Raw genomic sequence first — 16487 nt, 5'->3', positions numbered from 1 at the left:
CTCAAATGTTAATAGTTTGTGTAACCTTAGAAAGAGGAGTGTGTGAGAGGTTGACTTGGAGGACCATAGGGTGTTAGGGTCATCAGTGACACTATAGACATGTTGTTGACAGAACAAGGGATGTAGGCTGAAGAGCTCTCTCTCTTCCTTTAATTCCCTCATTCTTTCTCTCCTTCTCATTTTCTACCTCCTCTTTGTTATTCTGCACTAGTGTTTAACAAACATGTAGGCTAAAGAGCTGCTTCTCTCTCGCTCTCTCTTTCTCTCACTTTTTCTCTTAAAAAAATAAATAAGGGCCTCCCGGGTGGCGCAGTGGTCTAGGGCACTGCATCGCAGCGCAAGCTGTGCCACCAGAGATTCTGGGTTCGCGCCCAGGCTCTGTCGCAGCCGGCCGCGACCAGGAGGTTCGTGGGGGTCCGTGGGGCGACGCACAATTGGCCTAGCATCGTCCGGGTTAGGGAGGGTTTGGCCGGTAGGGATATCCTTGTCCCATCGCGCACCAGCGACTCCTGTGGCGGGCCGGGCGCAGTGCGAGCTAATCAAGGTTGCCAGGTGCACGGTGTTTCCCCCGACACATTGGTGCGGCTGGCTTCCGGGTTGGAGGCGCGCTGTGTTAAGAAGCAGTGCGGCTTGGTTGGGTTGTGTTTCGGAGGACGCATGATTTCGACCTTCGTCTCTCCCGAGCCCGTACGGGAGTTGTAGCGATGAGACAAGATAGTAATTACTAACAATTGGATACCACGAAATTCGGGAGAAAAAGGGGGTAAAATTAAAAATATATATAAAATAAATAATACACACTGAAGCATGACACACTACCCACAATGCACCATGGAGTTCAAGTGCATTTGAAAGACTTTTTCTTATTATTTCTAAAGTGTTTTATGCAGAAGTTGTATTTAATAATTTAATCAGCAATTGTTAGACAACTAAATACAACAAAAAAGATAAAACATTAATATTATAAAAAATATGGTCATGAACAATGTGATAATTTAAATAATCGTAATATTATCAAGATCCCTGTCACGCCCTGACCTTAGAGATCCTTTTAATTCTCTATTTGGTTAGGTCAGAGTGTGACTAGGGTTGGCAATCTATGTTTTCTATTTCTTTGTTGGCCTGTTATGGTTCCCAATCAGAGGCAGCTGTCTATCGTTGTCTCTGATTGGGGATCATATTTAGGCAGCCTTTTCCCACCTGTTGTTTGTGGGATCTTGTTTTTGTGTAGCTGCCCATGAGCAGTCCAGAACGTCACGTTTTGTTTTCTTCTGTATTGTTTTTGGTGAGTTTATATTTATTAAACATGTGGAACTCTAAGTACGTTGCGCCTTGGTCCATTCATTCAGACGATCGTGACAATCCCAGACAAAATTAATCAAGTATTGGCTAAGAACAGCTTGAACATGTTGACTACAATCTACGTTGTACTGCACACACACTGTAACGCTCAAAGGAAGGATGAGACCAAGGTGCAGCGTGGTACGTGTTCATGCTTCTTTATTAAAACCGAACACCAAACAAAACAACAAAAGAACAACGAACGTAACATCTTGAAGGCTACACAGAGCTAACAAAAAACAACATCCCACAACCTAAAGTGGCAAAGCAGGCTGCCTAAGTATGATTCCCAATCAGAGACAATGATAGACAGCTTGAGAACCATACCCAGCCAAAACATAGAATCACAAAACCTAGAAATAAAGAACATAGAATGCCCACCCAAATCACACCCTGACCAAACCAAATAGAGACATAAAAAGGCTCTCTAAGGTCAGGGCGTGACACACACACTACATAACTCCCCAGGATTTGCTGATGTCAAACATACCCTTAACATGATGCAGCCACTACTATGCTAGAAAATAAGGAGGAAGTTACTCAGTGATGTGTTTTGTTGGATTTGCTCCAAACAGAAGGCTTTGCATTTAGGCCAAAAAGTGTATTAATTTGCTGTGTTTTGTTTGCACTGTTATTTTAGTGCCTTGTTGCATAAGATGCATGTTTTGGAATATTTATTCTGTATATTTGTATTCTTCTTTTCGCTCTGTCTTTTAGGTCATTATTGTGTAGTCACTAGAATGTTGTTGATCCATCCTCAGTTTTCTTCACAGCCATTGAACTCTGTAGCTGTTTTAAAATCACCACTGGCCTCATGGTAACATCCCTGAGCAGTTTAATTCAATCAAATGTATTTATAATGCACTTTTTACATCAGCTGATGTCACAAAGTACTGTACAGAAACCCAGCCTAAAACCCCAAACAGCAAGCAATGCAGGTGTAGAAGCACGGTGCCTAGGAAAAACTTCCTAGAAAGGCCAGAACCTAGGAAGAAACCTAGAGAGGAACCAGGCTCTGAGGGGTGGCCAGTCCTCTTCTGGCTGCTCCGGATACAGATTATAACAGAACATGGCCAAGATGTTCAAATGTTCATAGATGACCAGCATGGTCAAATAATAATAATCACAGTGGTTGTAGAGGGTGCATCAGGTCAGCACCTCAGGAGTAAATGTCGTAAATGGCTTTTCATTGCTGATCATTCAGAGTATCTCTACCGCTTCTGCTGTCTCTAGAGAGTTGAAAACAGCAGGTCTGGGACAGGTAGCACGTCCGGTGAACAGGTCAGGGTTCCATAGCCGCAGGCAGAACAGTTGAAACTAGAGCAGCAGCACGGCCAGGTTAACTGGGGACAGCAAGGAGTCATCGGGCCAGGTAGTCCTGAGGCATGGTCCTAGGGCTCAAGTCCTCCAAGAGAGAGAGAGAGAAAGAAAGACAAAAAGTAAGAGAGAAGAAGAGAGAGAGAATTAGAGAGAATACTTAAATTCACACAGGACACCGGATAGACAGTAGAAATACTCCAGATATAACAGACTGACCCTAGCCCCCGACACATAAACTATTGCAGCATAAATACTGGAGGTTGAGACAGGAGGGGTCAGGAGACACTGTGGTCCTGTCCGACGATACCCCCGGACAGGGCCAAACAGGCAGGATATAACCCCACCCACTTTTGCCAAAGCACAGCCCCCACACAACTAGAGGGATATCTTCGACCACCAACTTACCATCCTGAGACAAGGTCGAGTATAGCCCACGAAGATCTCCCCCACGGCACAACCCAAGGGGGGGGCCCCAACCCGGACAGGAAGACCACGACAGTGATCCTGTCCTGCAGCTCAGTTCAGAAGGACGACTGTATGTTTGATGTGTCTGGGTGGTTTAATACATCATCCACAGGATAATTATTATATTTTAGTTATGATTTTTTAAAATATATAATAAATATATAAATATTATATAGTATTTTGTGTAGATTGTTGACACAAAAAATGACAAATAAATCCACTGTATTTAAGGTAGGCACTAGTGAAAACAGCATCGTCTGTTATCACTATGTAAAGTTCACGGCAGTTGTCGTCATACTGTACACACCCTCCTGGTCCTCACACGCTTGTTATTGTCACTCTGCAACAGGGCTCAACCTCTATTCTAGAACGCTGTCCACGCATTTCCATTCAAGATGAATGATGTTCCCTTTCATGCAATGTTGAGTGTGAACAATCAACCACTCTGCCCAAGCATTGAATTTGTTTACAGATGTGTGTTGAAATCCTAAATACACAAAGCTGTCGTGCCTTATATTACATTTGTTTCACTTGCTCCAATGTATTGCAAGCATTAGGTGTTTGGTTGTTTGTGTGTTATGTTGTTTTCTTCTGTCTTTGTCCCAATCCAACAGTGCAGGTGACGCGTCATGTTCTATACTTAATCACAAATACAAGAGGCAGACCTACTGTTTAGCTTAGCTGTGGAGAATACAAGTCATTTGCAGAGTTGCTGCCTGAAATACTTATGGAAACTACTTCTATACTATACTATGCTTTTAATTTCTTTTCAGATTAGCTTTTTTCCTCAACTCAGCCTGCTACATTTACACGTCTACGTTTTTGATGTAAGGAAATCTTTCTTTCTCCCCGTCTCACTCTCTCTCTCTTCCTCCCCCCCTCCCCCAATCTCTCTCTCGTTCTCTCTCACGCGCTCTGACACTCTCTTCTCTATTTCTGAATTCCCTGCATGCATTACTTCTTTCAGACTGAGCAATGATCATAGTTCAGCCTCTTCTCATCCCCTTCTGAGCAGTAACACTTACCCTTCAACAGAATTAATATGTGAAAGATGTATTAATTATTAAAAGTCAATTAATCAAACAGGATTCCTCGGTGGAGTTGCGATTCTTTCAGTTATTTTTACCTTACATGTTGGATAACTATGGTCTCGCTCTCTCTCTTCTCCTTTCTCTCTTTCTCGCTCTTGCTCTCTCATTACGCTCTCTCTCTCTCTCCCTTTTCCTCTCATTCTACTCATTTTCTCTCTCTCTTTCTCTCTCTCTCTCTCTTTGAGATGTAGAGAGAAATGTTCAGAGGTAAGAGGTGATTCTAATGAAGGCATTGATAATGTCATTGATTTGTTAGTGCCTTGGCATTTATACAAGTAAGTAAGAGTCCCAAGAGATGCTCTCTCTGGAGTGATACACGGCGTCAGCCATCTTGAGACAAAATGTACAACATCCACTTAAAGGATTTTGGAGGAATGACAGTACTAAGACGTAAAAATCAATACACTGATCCAGACAATACTTATTTGCGATAAAATCACCTGTTGGTTGTTTTTGCAAATCAGAAATAAATTATACATAACTATTCCCTTAATTCCAGTATACACATCAATTGCCTAGTTTCATGCCTTGTTAACCTCTACTACACGAAACAAATTTTTGAATATTTATAGTATGGTTTAAAAAGCATGATTGCTTTGAAGTTCAATGAACAACCACATTTTCCCCCACTGAAAATAACTAAGCAAATTCCAACGTTCCCTTGTTAAAAGAGATAGGAATTGAGAGGGCAATCTTAATGGAGGTTGATTTGTGAAAGTATGGTTTCTAGGGAACAGTGGGTCATCCCATGTTCTCAACAAACATCTCTTCACTAACAATACTTTCTCAGGAATACTCTGCAGGGAAACATCCAAGCCCAGATGAGAGCATTACTCAATGTAAAAGTGTAGTATTCACACTATCAAAACTCTGAGGAGCAGAGGCGATTTCATTACAGACGCCATCTGTTCAGGAAGGGAGAAAAACTCACGTTTTACTGAGCTAACATTAATTCCTCTGACGGGCCTATTTCTCCGCCCAGCCCACCTTTTCCTCCAGTCCACAGTGTCTCTGCACGCTGTAACAGAGGTGGTTCGGTGAATCACACTCATGATGAGTAAACTTTCCGTGAGACCCAGTGACTTGTGTTAGCTCCCCTGGGCTAGGCTGCCTAGGCTTTAGTTTAGCGGGATAACATAGTCTTGTGGCTAGTAGGAGACCCAGGCGGTCAGCGGTCACAGTGGCCCTATCTCAGATCAGCTGTATAATATAGCAGGTCAGATGAGGGCTTCATGGAAGAGTGCAAGGCCACATTTACACTGAAGCATTTAGATATTATAGTGCACTACACTCTTAGATAAAAGGGTTCGAAAAGGGTTCTTTGTCTGTCTTGATAGGATAACTATTTTTGGTTCCATGTAGAACCCTCTGTGGAAAGGGTTCTATATTTAACCCAAAAGGGTTTTATCTAGAACAAAAATGGTTCTTCAAAGGGTTTTCCTATGGGGACAGCCATTTAAGATTCTAAATAGCACCTTTTTTTCCTAAGAGTGTAGGTGTCAGACTAAGAGACACTGACAGTCATTATACAGATTCTGAGCAGCGCCGAGGTAATGACATCTCACTATCCTGAAGTAACCACAAGTGTGTCCATATATAGACAGTATAGAGTTCAGCACCGTGGATAGCTCCGCATTCAGTGTTGTACAGAGAATTTACATCACAGATTCAGCACCACGGACAGCGTTAATTAGTAAGTAATGCAGGGCTCTGTGGGCTCTGCATAGGCGGCACACATACTCTGACCCCCTGATCAAAGGAACAAAGCTGCAGTGAGGTCACCATGTTTGTGCCAGATAGAGCATCAGAGAAGCTGGGCCATACAGAGACAGGAAGAATGTCTCACCCTGAATGAACACACATGCATACACACACACACTGACCCCGTCACAGAGAGAGGAGAGGAGACAGGGGGCCGAGTGTATCTTCCTGCTGCTAATCAGAAGGCTAATGTGAAGAGGCAGCGGAGAGAATAGAGTCAGCGTTGTGAGTGACACCTCATTGAGGAGGCATGACATTCCATCTATCCCCATGTTTCCGCACACTTGCCTCGGCGACACACAGATGATGAGGCCAGCATCATGGCACACAGACACAGACACAGCACAGCGACAACTCAATCAGTACGGAGCCTCAACAACATACCACTCTGAACAGACAGGTTCCAACACTCAAGATTATCTATCTGATAGTCTGACATAGGGTTTGAGAGTTTGAGCGTCTTCATGTTCTCTTTAGGTGTCAGGAAGAATATGGTTATGGTTAGGGGTAGCAATGTAACAATCATGGTACAGCTTTATGTAATGATTGTGGTGATGCTTATACGTCATCACATGTACTGTAGAGACTCAGTCAATGTTTATTCAATCAGGAACTGCTGTCACGGTGTGACTAGATGTCAAATACAATTTGAACACTATTTTAGCAAATGCCCTATAGTAAGGTTCTGCGAAAGTTATTATCACATGTGCAGACTTGGTCAAGGTCTTTTTTCATGTGATGATTGGACGGAATTCCAGGAAATGTAATTTGGTGTGTGTACATGGACCACAGTATATGAATATTCATAGACATTTTGTAAACAATTAATCAATTTCACTGGAGATGTAAGCCATGGAGCAGCTGTCATTTGGATCAGGTGTTCATCTCTTCCTATTGGATGCACCAAACATCCTTGACTTCCTGGATGCTAGTTCAACAGAGTTGGGGAGTACAGTATTGGACAATGAGTTTACAATTTACAGATTACACATGTGTATCAATTCAATATCTGTAACCTTCATCTAACAAGGTTGTAGAAGAGGTAAGAGGAGGGTTTACTTGAATAATTGAATGAAGAAGTTAAATACACACCTTACTGTTGGTCCTTTCCAAATTGCCCGGACGATACGACCAAGACGTGAAACAAACATCACAAACAATGACTCAGCTCTGAATAGGCTCTCTTTCTGGCATTTGTTAACAAACTTACTCAAACATCAACAAACAATGACACAACTTTGAATAGGCTCACTTTCTGGCATTTGTTAACAAACCCACTCATGCAAGGTGACAAATGACAAACCAAGATTTTATTTACTGTTATTATAAAAAATGGAGATGATTCAGATACCACACGGTCCTTGAACATGGACATGTTAACATCACTCCAAGGACAAACTGGGGAGAGTAATACAATGAAAGACATAGGAAATGAATTATGATCCTGTAAGATGCTAATGTCTACACATCCAGAAATTCACACATGAGAAACATGATCCATCATGACCTCAGAGCAAGGTCAGATGAGGCATGGAAGTGGAGGAATGAATGAATGAATACAAGAAGAGGATCAAGGGGAGGATGGTGACTTGAAGAAGAAAGGGAAGAGAAAGGAAGGAGTGGGAGAGAGGTTTCAGAAGAGGGTCAAATAGGGGCAAGGTATAAGGACTCCTAGAAAAAGAACACTTGGAACGAACGCACACACACTCACTAACAAAGTTAGTCACCTCAGAAGGGAACAGAAGCAATTATCCCATTTCAATGATATTATCATGTCTTGGAGATATCTCCATTTGATGAGGAAAACATTCCTTTTAAAATGGGGAGAACCAGACGCTTTCTGCATTAATTGCTGTGAGAATACCATGTCCCTTGTCTTGTGATGAAACACCTGGTGCCAACGTCTGCTGAGTCGAGAACAAAAAGTGGGTTTCAAACATTACATTCATATGCCTTTCCACTATTATTGAGCATTAAAATAATATTTGGACACGTTGTTCTTCAACAACAACCAGTGTCTAAAAGTCTTACAAAAAAGGATAGAAGAGAGAAAAATCCCATAAAATGATGCAACTATGACATTTTCATATCCTGGTCTTAGTCAGTGTGTTTTGATGTAAGATGCTGTGTGGGTAACATGGTTTCACTGACCTTTAACACCTATGGTAATACTGTTCTCATGTGGCTGTGTGCATAATCCACTGGGTCTAATCACAGTGCTGGAGGGACCAGACTATTTATCATAAACAAACACACACACACACACACACACATTGAGTAATACCTGAGTAATTATCGTTGTGATGGGGAGTGGGTCTCCTCTCCTCCTCTTCTTCTCTCCTCTTTCCCCCCTGTCAGACAGGTCTGAGAGAGATATCACCCGCTGTAACTGAGCACCAGGGATCAATGGAAGAATGCTGCTTAGAATTCTGGACACTCTTATGGTCTCTGCACAGCGCCACGTGTCATCCGATATGGCCCACGTTTCCTACTGTGCACGTACGCACGAACACATTGTGAGGTCTCACCACCTCCTCTTCGCCACTTAATTAAGCATGTTCTTCAGAAAAGCTCCTCAAACATCATACTATGGAAGTGGGTGGATCTCCAATTTGGCTCTCGATCATGCATATGTTTAGCTAATGCAGGATACATTTTTGCATTGAATTTCATAATCACATAAATGTATTGTGCGGTTTCAGGGTAATAAGCTGCTACTGGACTGGTGGTTTCAGGGTAATAAGCTGCTACTGGACTGGTGGTTTCAGGGTAATAAGCTGCTACTGGACTGGTGGTTCCAGGGTAATAAGCTGCTACTGGACTGGTGGTTTCAGGGTAATAAGATGCTACTGGACTGGTGGTTTCAGGGTAATAAGCTGCTAATGGACTGGTGGTTTCAGGGTAATAAGCTGCTACTGGACTGGTGGTTTCAGGGTAATAAGCTGCTACTGGACTGGTGGTTTCAGGGTAATAAGCTGCTACTGGACTGGTGGTTTCAGGGTAATACGCTGCTACTGGACTGGTGGTTTCAGGGTAATAAGCTGCTACTGGACTGGTGGTTTCAGGGTAATAAGCTGCTACTGGACTGGTGGTTTCAGGGTAATAAGCTGCTACTGGACTGGTGGTTTCAGGGTAATAAGCTGCTAATGGACTGGTGGTTTCAGGGTAATAAGCTGCTACTGGACTGGTCGTTCCAGGGTAATAAGCTGCTACTGGACTGGTGGTTTCAGGGTAATAAGCTGCTACTGGACTGGTGGTTTCAGGGTAATAAAGCTGCTACTGGACTGGCGGCCATATTGATTGACTGAGAGGAAAACCTTTCAGTGTTGGCCAACTGCAGTTCTATGTATGTGGGATGTATGGATAATGTATAGACATATGCTGTGTATTAATCTATATACGCCTCAATTCTCTCAGCATACCAATCAATTCATTATTCTTTGAGAGGAAAAAGTTACCTTCAAGTTGTTTAACTTTTTAATAAGCAAATACTCAGGACTCTAATTTCTTTCCTTTTTGTTTAGTGCTTATGCTGGGGAATATGAATTACAATGTTGCGTGGTACATTGTATGGAATTATTTTAAATAAAATATCAGTGAAGTGATAAATTAAGAATTTAAAGAATGTAGTATCTTTTTGAATGAATGGATATGAAAATTGGTTGGTTATCATATTATTGTATTATGTTAATACTGTCTATACTTGGTAGTTTCTGTACTGTCAGATAAAGTCTTACAGATGTATTTCTTTACCTTTCTTACTCTTACCTGAAGCATACACTCTTAGAAAAAAAGGTGCTATCTAGAGGGTTCTTTGGCTGTCCCCATAGGAGAACCCTTTGAAGAACCCTTTTTGCTTCGAGGTAGAACCCTTTTGGTTCCAGGAAGAACCCATTCCACGAAGGGTTCTACATGGAACCCGAAAGGTTTCTACCTGGAACCAAAATGGGTTCTACCTGGAACCAAAAAGTGTTCTCCTATGGGGACGGCCAAAGAACCCTTTTGGAACCTTTTTTTCAAACAGTGTAGCTTTCATTTTCTTAACCAGGTCATGAGTTGATCACCTAATCACTAAGTCATTCTAATCACATCTCTAGTTTGATCGAACATCCATGAGAAATTCAGAAGAGACCACAGCAGGTTTAGGTTATTCTAGTTAGTGACATGGCATTTGTCCCACTTTGATAGAAATGCCTGAGAATAAAGCAGTCTGCTCAGTGTGAATTAGATCATTGGTCTCCATGGGGTTTATGAGAGTCAGGCAGACATCAGAGACACTTCCTTCTATTGGATCAGCACCTACTGGGCTATGAGCTTTAGCCCTGCTGGGGGAGATGTTGGATGATCCCTTTATGTCACAATTAGTCATAGATTCAATCAGATCAAGCATTAAGCGGAATAGCTGGGGCCCCGGAGGGGAGGGCTGCAGTTTTACGGGCTCCTAACCAAATGTGCTGTTTTTTTGTTTTTTTTCTCGCATTGCTTGTGACTCATTTTGTATATAATGTTGCTGCTACCGTCTCTTATGACCAAAAAGAGCTTCTGGACATCAGAACAGCGATTACTCACCTCGATCTGGACAAAGATTTCTTTGTCAAGACAAGGCCAAAATCCCTGTCATCAGCGTGAAGAAAAGACGGACGAAAAGAGGGAGGAGGGCGAGGTGCCTTGTAAGAATTCGCTGACGAGTAGGTAAACCACCACTTCCCTCCGTATTATTGGCCAACGTGCAATCATTGGAATACAAACTGGACGATCGACGATGAAGACTATCCTATCAACGGGACATTAAAAACTGTAATATCGTATGTTTCACCTAGACTTGGCTGAACGACGACACAGATAATATAGAGCCGGCTGGCTTCTCTGTGTTTCGGCAGGACAGAGCAGCTACGTCTGGTAAGACGAGGGGTGGGGGTGCGTGTCTATTTGTCAATAACTGCTGGTGGGCGATGTCTAATATTAAAGAAGTCTCAAGGTATTGCTCGCCTGAGGTAGAATACCTAATGATAAGCTGTAGACCCCACTATCTACCAAGAAAGTTCTTATCTCTATTATTCGTAGCCATCTATTTACCACCACAAACCGATACTGGCATTAAGACCGCACTCAACAAGCTCTATAAGGCCATAAGCAAACAGCCAATGAACAGCATTCTCACATAGGTGTTCCTTTTGTCCAGGTGGGAAAGGACATTGTGGAAGGCGATTGAGATTGCATCATCTGTGGATCTGTTGGGGCAGTATACAAATTGGAGTGGGTCTAGGGTTTCTGGCATGATGGTGTTTATGTGAGCTTTGACCAGTCTTTCAAAGCACTTCATGGCTACAGACGTGAGTGCTATGGGGTGGTAATCATTTAGGCATGTTACCTTTGCTTTCTTGGGCACAGGGACTATGGTGGTTTGCTTGAAACATGTAGGTCTTACAGACTTGGTCAGGGAGAGGTTGAAAATGTCAGTGAAGACACTTACCAGTTGGCCCGCACATGCTTTGAGTACACATCCTGGTAATCCGTCTGGCCCCCCGGCCTTGTGAATGTTGGCCTGTTTAAAGGTCTTACTCACATCGGCTACAGAGAGCGTGATCACACAGTCGTCCAGAACAGCTAGTGCTCTCATGCATGCTTCAGTGTTTCTCCTTGAATGTGGAAGCTCTAACCTTTAGCTCGGTGCAGATGTTGCCTGTATTCCATGACTTCTGGTTGGGATGTGTACGTATGGTCACTGTGGGGATGATAAAATATTCTAACTTGTAACAGTAAGTTGAGACCCCGACTGAGAGGGGGGTGGGGGGTTATCTGAGGGCCTTCAAAAGGAGGACGTGACCCACGGGCCACCAGTTGTCCATCCCTGGTGTAGAGTATATTGAAATAATTACACTCAAATGAAAAAATCATTAAACAAAATAATGAGGGCTTCTATCGTCCTAATTGAGGTCTAGATTACATCTCACATTCCAGTGTTCCAAGTTGTAAACAAGGCTGCTTGGGATTTCTGTTAATGCGACTTCATGCAGCCAATGGCAAAATCAGCTTCAGGTGTAATGCCAGGAGGCACTTGTGGATTTGACAGCTCTAATGCAGTTCCACCTCTGACACCATTAAAACAACCGCTATGCGTATGTCAGCTAAGGGGATCTGATTGAATAGATAGAGCCAATTGTGTCAATGAGGACTGGTGCCAACGTGAGCTTAAAGCACCAGAATGTTGTTGTGTATGTATGTGTGTATATGTGTGTGTGTACGTGTACGTGTCTGTGTACGTGCCTGCATGCATATTTGCGATGATGTGCCTATGTGCGTAGGTACAGTGGGGAGAACAAGTATTTGATACACTGCCAATTTTGCAGGTTTTCCTACTTACAAAGCATGTAGAGGTCTGTAATTTTTATCATAGGTACACTTCAACTGTGAGAGACGGAATCTAAAACAAAACTCCAGAAAATCACATTGTATGATTTTTAAATAATTAATTTGCATTTTATTGCATGACATAAGTATTTGATCACCTACCAACCAGTAAGAATTCCGGCTCTCACAGACCTGTTAGTTTTTCTTTAAGAAGCCCTCCTGTTCTCCACTCATTACCTGTATTAACTGCACCTGTTTGAACTCGTTACCTGTATAAAAGACACCTGTCCACACACTCAATCAAACAGATTCCAACCTCTCCACAATGGCCAAGACCAGAGAGCTGTGTAAGGACATCAGGGATAAAATTGTAGACCTGCACAAGGCTGGGATGGGCTACAGGACAATAGGCAAGCAGCTTGGTGAGAAGGAAACAACTGTTGGCGCAATTATTAGAAAATGGAAGAAGTTCAAGATGACGGTCAATCACCCTCGGTCTGGGGCTCCATGCAAGATTTCACCTCGTGGGGCATCAATGATCATGAGGAAGGTGAGGGATCAGCGCAGAACTACACGGCAGGACCTGGTCAATGACCTGAAGAGAGCTGGGACCACAGTCTCAAAGAAAACCATTAGTAACACACTACGCCGTCATGGATTAAAATCCTGCAGCGCACGCAAGGTCCCCCTGCTTAAGCCAGTGCATGTCCAGGCCTGTCTGAAGTTTGCCAATGACCATCTGGATGATCCAGAGGAGGAATGGGAGAAGGTCATGTGGTCTGATGAGACAAAAATAGAGCTTTTTGGTCTAACTCCACTCGCCGTGTTTGGAGGAAGAAGAAGTATGAGTACAACCCCAAGAACACCATCCCAACCGTGAAGCATGGAGGTGGAAACATCATTCTTTGGGGATGCTTTTCTGCAAAGGGGACAGGACGACTGCACCGTATTGAGGGGAGGATGGATGGGGCCATGTATCGCGAGATCTTGGCCAACAACCTCCTTCCCTCAGTAAGAGCATTGAAGATGGGTCGTGGCTGGGTCTTCCAGCATGACAACGACACGAAGCACACAGCCATGGCAACTAAGGAGTGGCTCCGTAAGAAGCATCTCAAGGTCCTGGAGTGGCCTAGCCAGTCTCCAGACCTGAACCCAATAGAAAATCTTTGGAGGGAGCTGAAACTCCGTATTGCCCAGCGACAGCCCCGAAACCTGAAGGATCTGGAGAAGATCTGTAGGGAGGAGTGGGCCAAAATCCCTGCTGCAGTGTGTGCAAACCTAGTCAAGAACTACAGGAAACGTATGATCTCTGTAATTGCAAACAAAGGTTTCTGTACCAAATATTAAGTTCTGCTTTTCTGATGTATCAAATACTTATGTCATGCAATAAAATGCAAATTAATTACTTAAAAATCATACAATGTGATTTTCTGGATTTTTGTTTTAGATTCCGTCTCTCATAGTTGAAGTGTACCTATGATAAAAATTACAGACCTCTACATGCTTTGTAAGTAGGAAAACCTGCAAAATCGGCAGTGTATCAAATACTTGTTCTCCCCACTGTACATGCATGGCCCAGCTCTTTACTACTGTGGGTAAAGTTACGGGAGTTCAACACAACATCCCCCTGAGAAAGAAAGGGAGACAAGGACAGCAATGCCTCCATAAACACTGCAATTATCCTGTCAGATGCACAGCTGGGGGTCATATGACCAGCCAAGAGAGAGAATATCCTACAATCTAACATCATCGAGATAGATAGATACTCATCTTTCTATTTGTGCCGTTATAGTGTCTGTGACAGCATGGGCAGCACCATTGAGGCTATCTCCATTTTGAAGTAGTCCATTTTCTTCTTCGCGATTGGCTGATCCCACCTGACGACCCGGTTGGACATGACTCCAACAGAGTCACCAGGAGGGATCAGCCAATGACGTTGGAAGTCCCACCCAGTTGATTATATTAAAATGGTGGAAGCCCTCAATGGCACTGCCCATGCTAGTACGGCTTTTTGGCCACTTGAGGCTATGGTCTCTATGGTCAACATACTAGCAGGACGTCCACTTATTATAATGTCAACATGCTAGTAGCAGGTCCACTTATTATGACGTCAACATGCTAGCAGCAGGTCCACTTATTATGACGTCAACATGCTAGCAGCAGCTCCACTTATTATGATGTCAACATGCTAGCAGCGGCTCCACTTATTATGATGTCAACATGCTAGCAGCAGCTCCACTTATTATGATGTCAACATGCTAGCAGCAGCTCCACTTATTATGACGTCAACATGCTAGCAGCGGCTCCACTTATTATGACGTCAACATGCTAGCAGCGGCTCCACTTATTATGATGTCAACATGCTAGCAGCGGCTCCACTTATTATGATGTCAACATGCTAGCAGCAGCTCCACTTATTATGACGTCAACATGCTAGCAGCGGCTCCACTTATTATGACGTCAACATGCTAGCAGCAGCTCCAATTATTATGATGTCAACATGCTAGCAGGACATCCACTTATTATGACGTCAACATGCTAGCAGCGGCTCCACTTATTATGACGTCAACATGCTAGCAGCAGCTCCACTTATTATGATGTCAACATGCTAGCAGGACATCCACTTATTATGATGTCAACATGCTAGCAGCAGCTCCACTTATTATGATGTCAACATGCTAGCAGGACGTCCACTTATTATGATGTCAACATGCTAGCAGCAGCTCCACTTATTATGATGTCAACATGCTAGCAGCAGCTCCACTTATTATGATGTCAACATGCTAGCAGGACATCCACTTATTATGATGTCAACATGCTAGCAGCAGCTCCACTTATTATGACGTCAACATGCTAGCAGCAGCTCCACTTAATATAATGTCAACATGCTAGCAACGGCTCCACTTATTATGATGTCAACATGCTAGCAGCAGCTCCACTTATTATGATGTCAACATGCTAGCAGGACATCCACTTATTATGACGTCAACATGCTAGCAGGACATCCACTTATTATGATGTCAACATGCTAGCAGGACATCCACTTATTATGACGTCAACATGCTAGCAACGGCTCCACTTATTATGATGTCAACATGCTAGCAGCAGCTCCACTTATTATGATGTCAACATGCTAGCAGGACATCCACTTATTATGACGTCAACATGCTAGCAGGACATCCACTTATTATGATGTCAACATGCTAGCAGGACATCCACTTATTATGACGTCAACATGCTAGCAGCAGCTCCACTTATTATGATGTCAACATGCTAGCAGCAGCTCCACTTATTATGATGTCAACATGCTAGCAGGACATCCACTTATTATGATGTCAACATGCTAGCAGCAGCTCCACTTATTATGATGTCAACATGCTAGCAGGACGTCCACTTATTATGATGTCAACATGCTAGCAGCAGCTCCACTTATTATGATGTCAACATGCTAGCAGCAGCTCCACTTATTATGATGTCAACATGCTAGCAGGACATCCACTTATTATGATGTCAACATGCTAGCAGCAGCTCCACTTATTATGACGTCAACATGCTAGCAGCGGCTCCACTTATTATGATGTCAACATGCTAGCAGCGGCTCCACTTATTATGACGTCAACATGCTAGCAGCGGCTCCACTTATAATGACGTCAACATGCTAGCAGCGGCTCCACTTAATATAATGTCAACATGCTAGCAACGGCTCCACTTATTATGATGTCAACATGCTAGCAGCAGCTCCACTTATTATGATGTCAACATGCTAGCAGGACATCCACTTATTATGACGTCAACATGCTAGCAGGACATCCACTTATTATGATGTCAACATGCTAGCAGGACATCCACTTATTATGACGTCAACATGCTAGCAACGGCTCCACTTATTATGATGTCAACATGCTAGCAGCAGCTCCACTTATTATGATGTCAACATGCTAGCAGGACATCCACTTATTATGACGTCAACATGCTAGCAGGACATCCACTTATTATGATGTCAACATGCTAGCAGGACATCCACTTATTATGACGTCAACATGCTAGCAGCAGCTCCACTTATTATGATGTCAACATGCTAGCAGCAGCTCCACTTATTATGATGTCAACATGCTAGCAGGACATCCACTTATTATGATGTCAACATGCTAGCAGCAG

This window comes from Salvelinus alpinus, chromosome 26, assembly GCF_045679555.1.
Source record: "Salvelinus alpinus chromosome 26, SLU_Salpinus.1, whole genome shotgun sequence".
NCBI classification, from domain to species: domain Eukaryota; kingdom Metazoa; phylum Chordata; class Actinopteri; order Salmoniformes; family Salmonidae; genus Salvelinus; species Salvelinus alpinus.
This window is presented reverse-complemented; position numbering follows the sequence as displayed.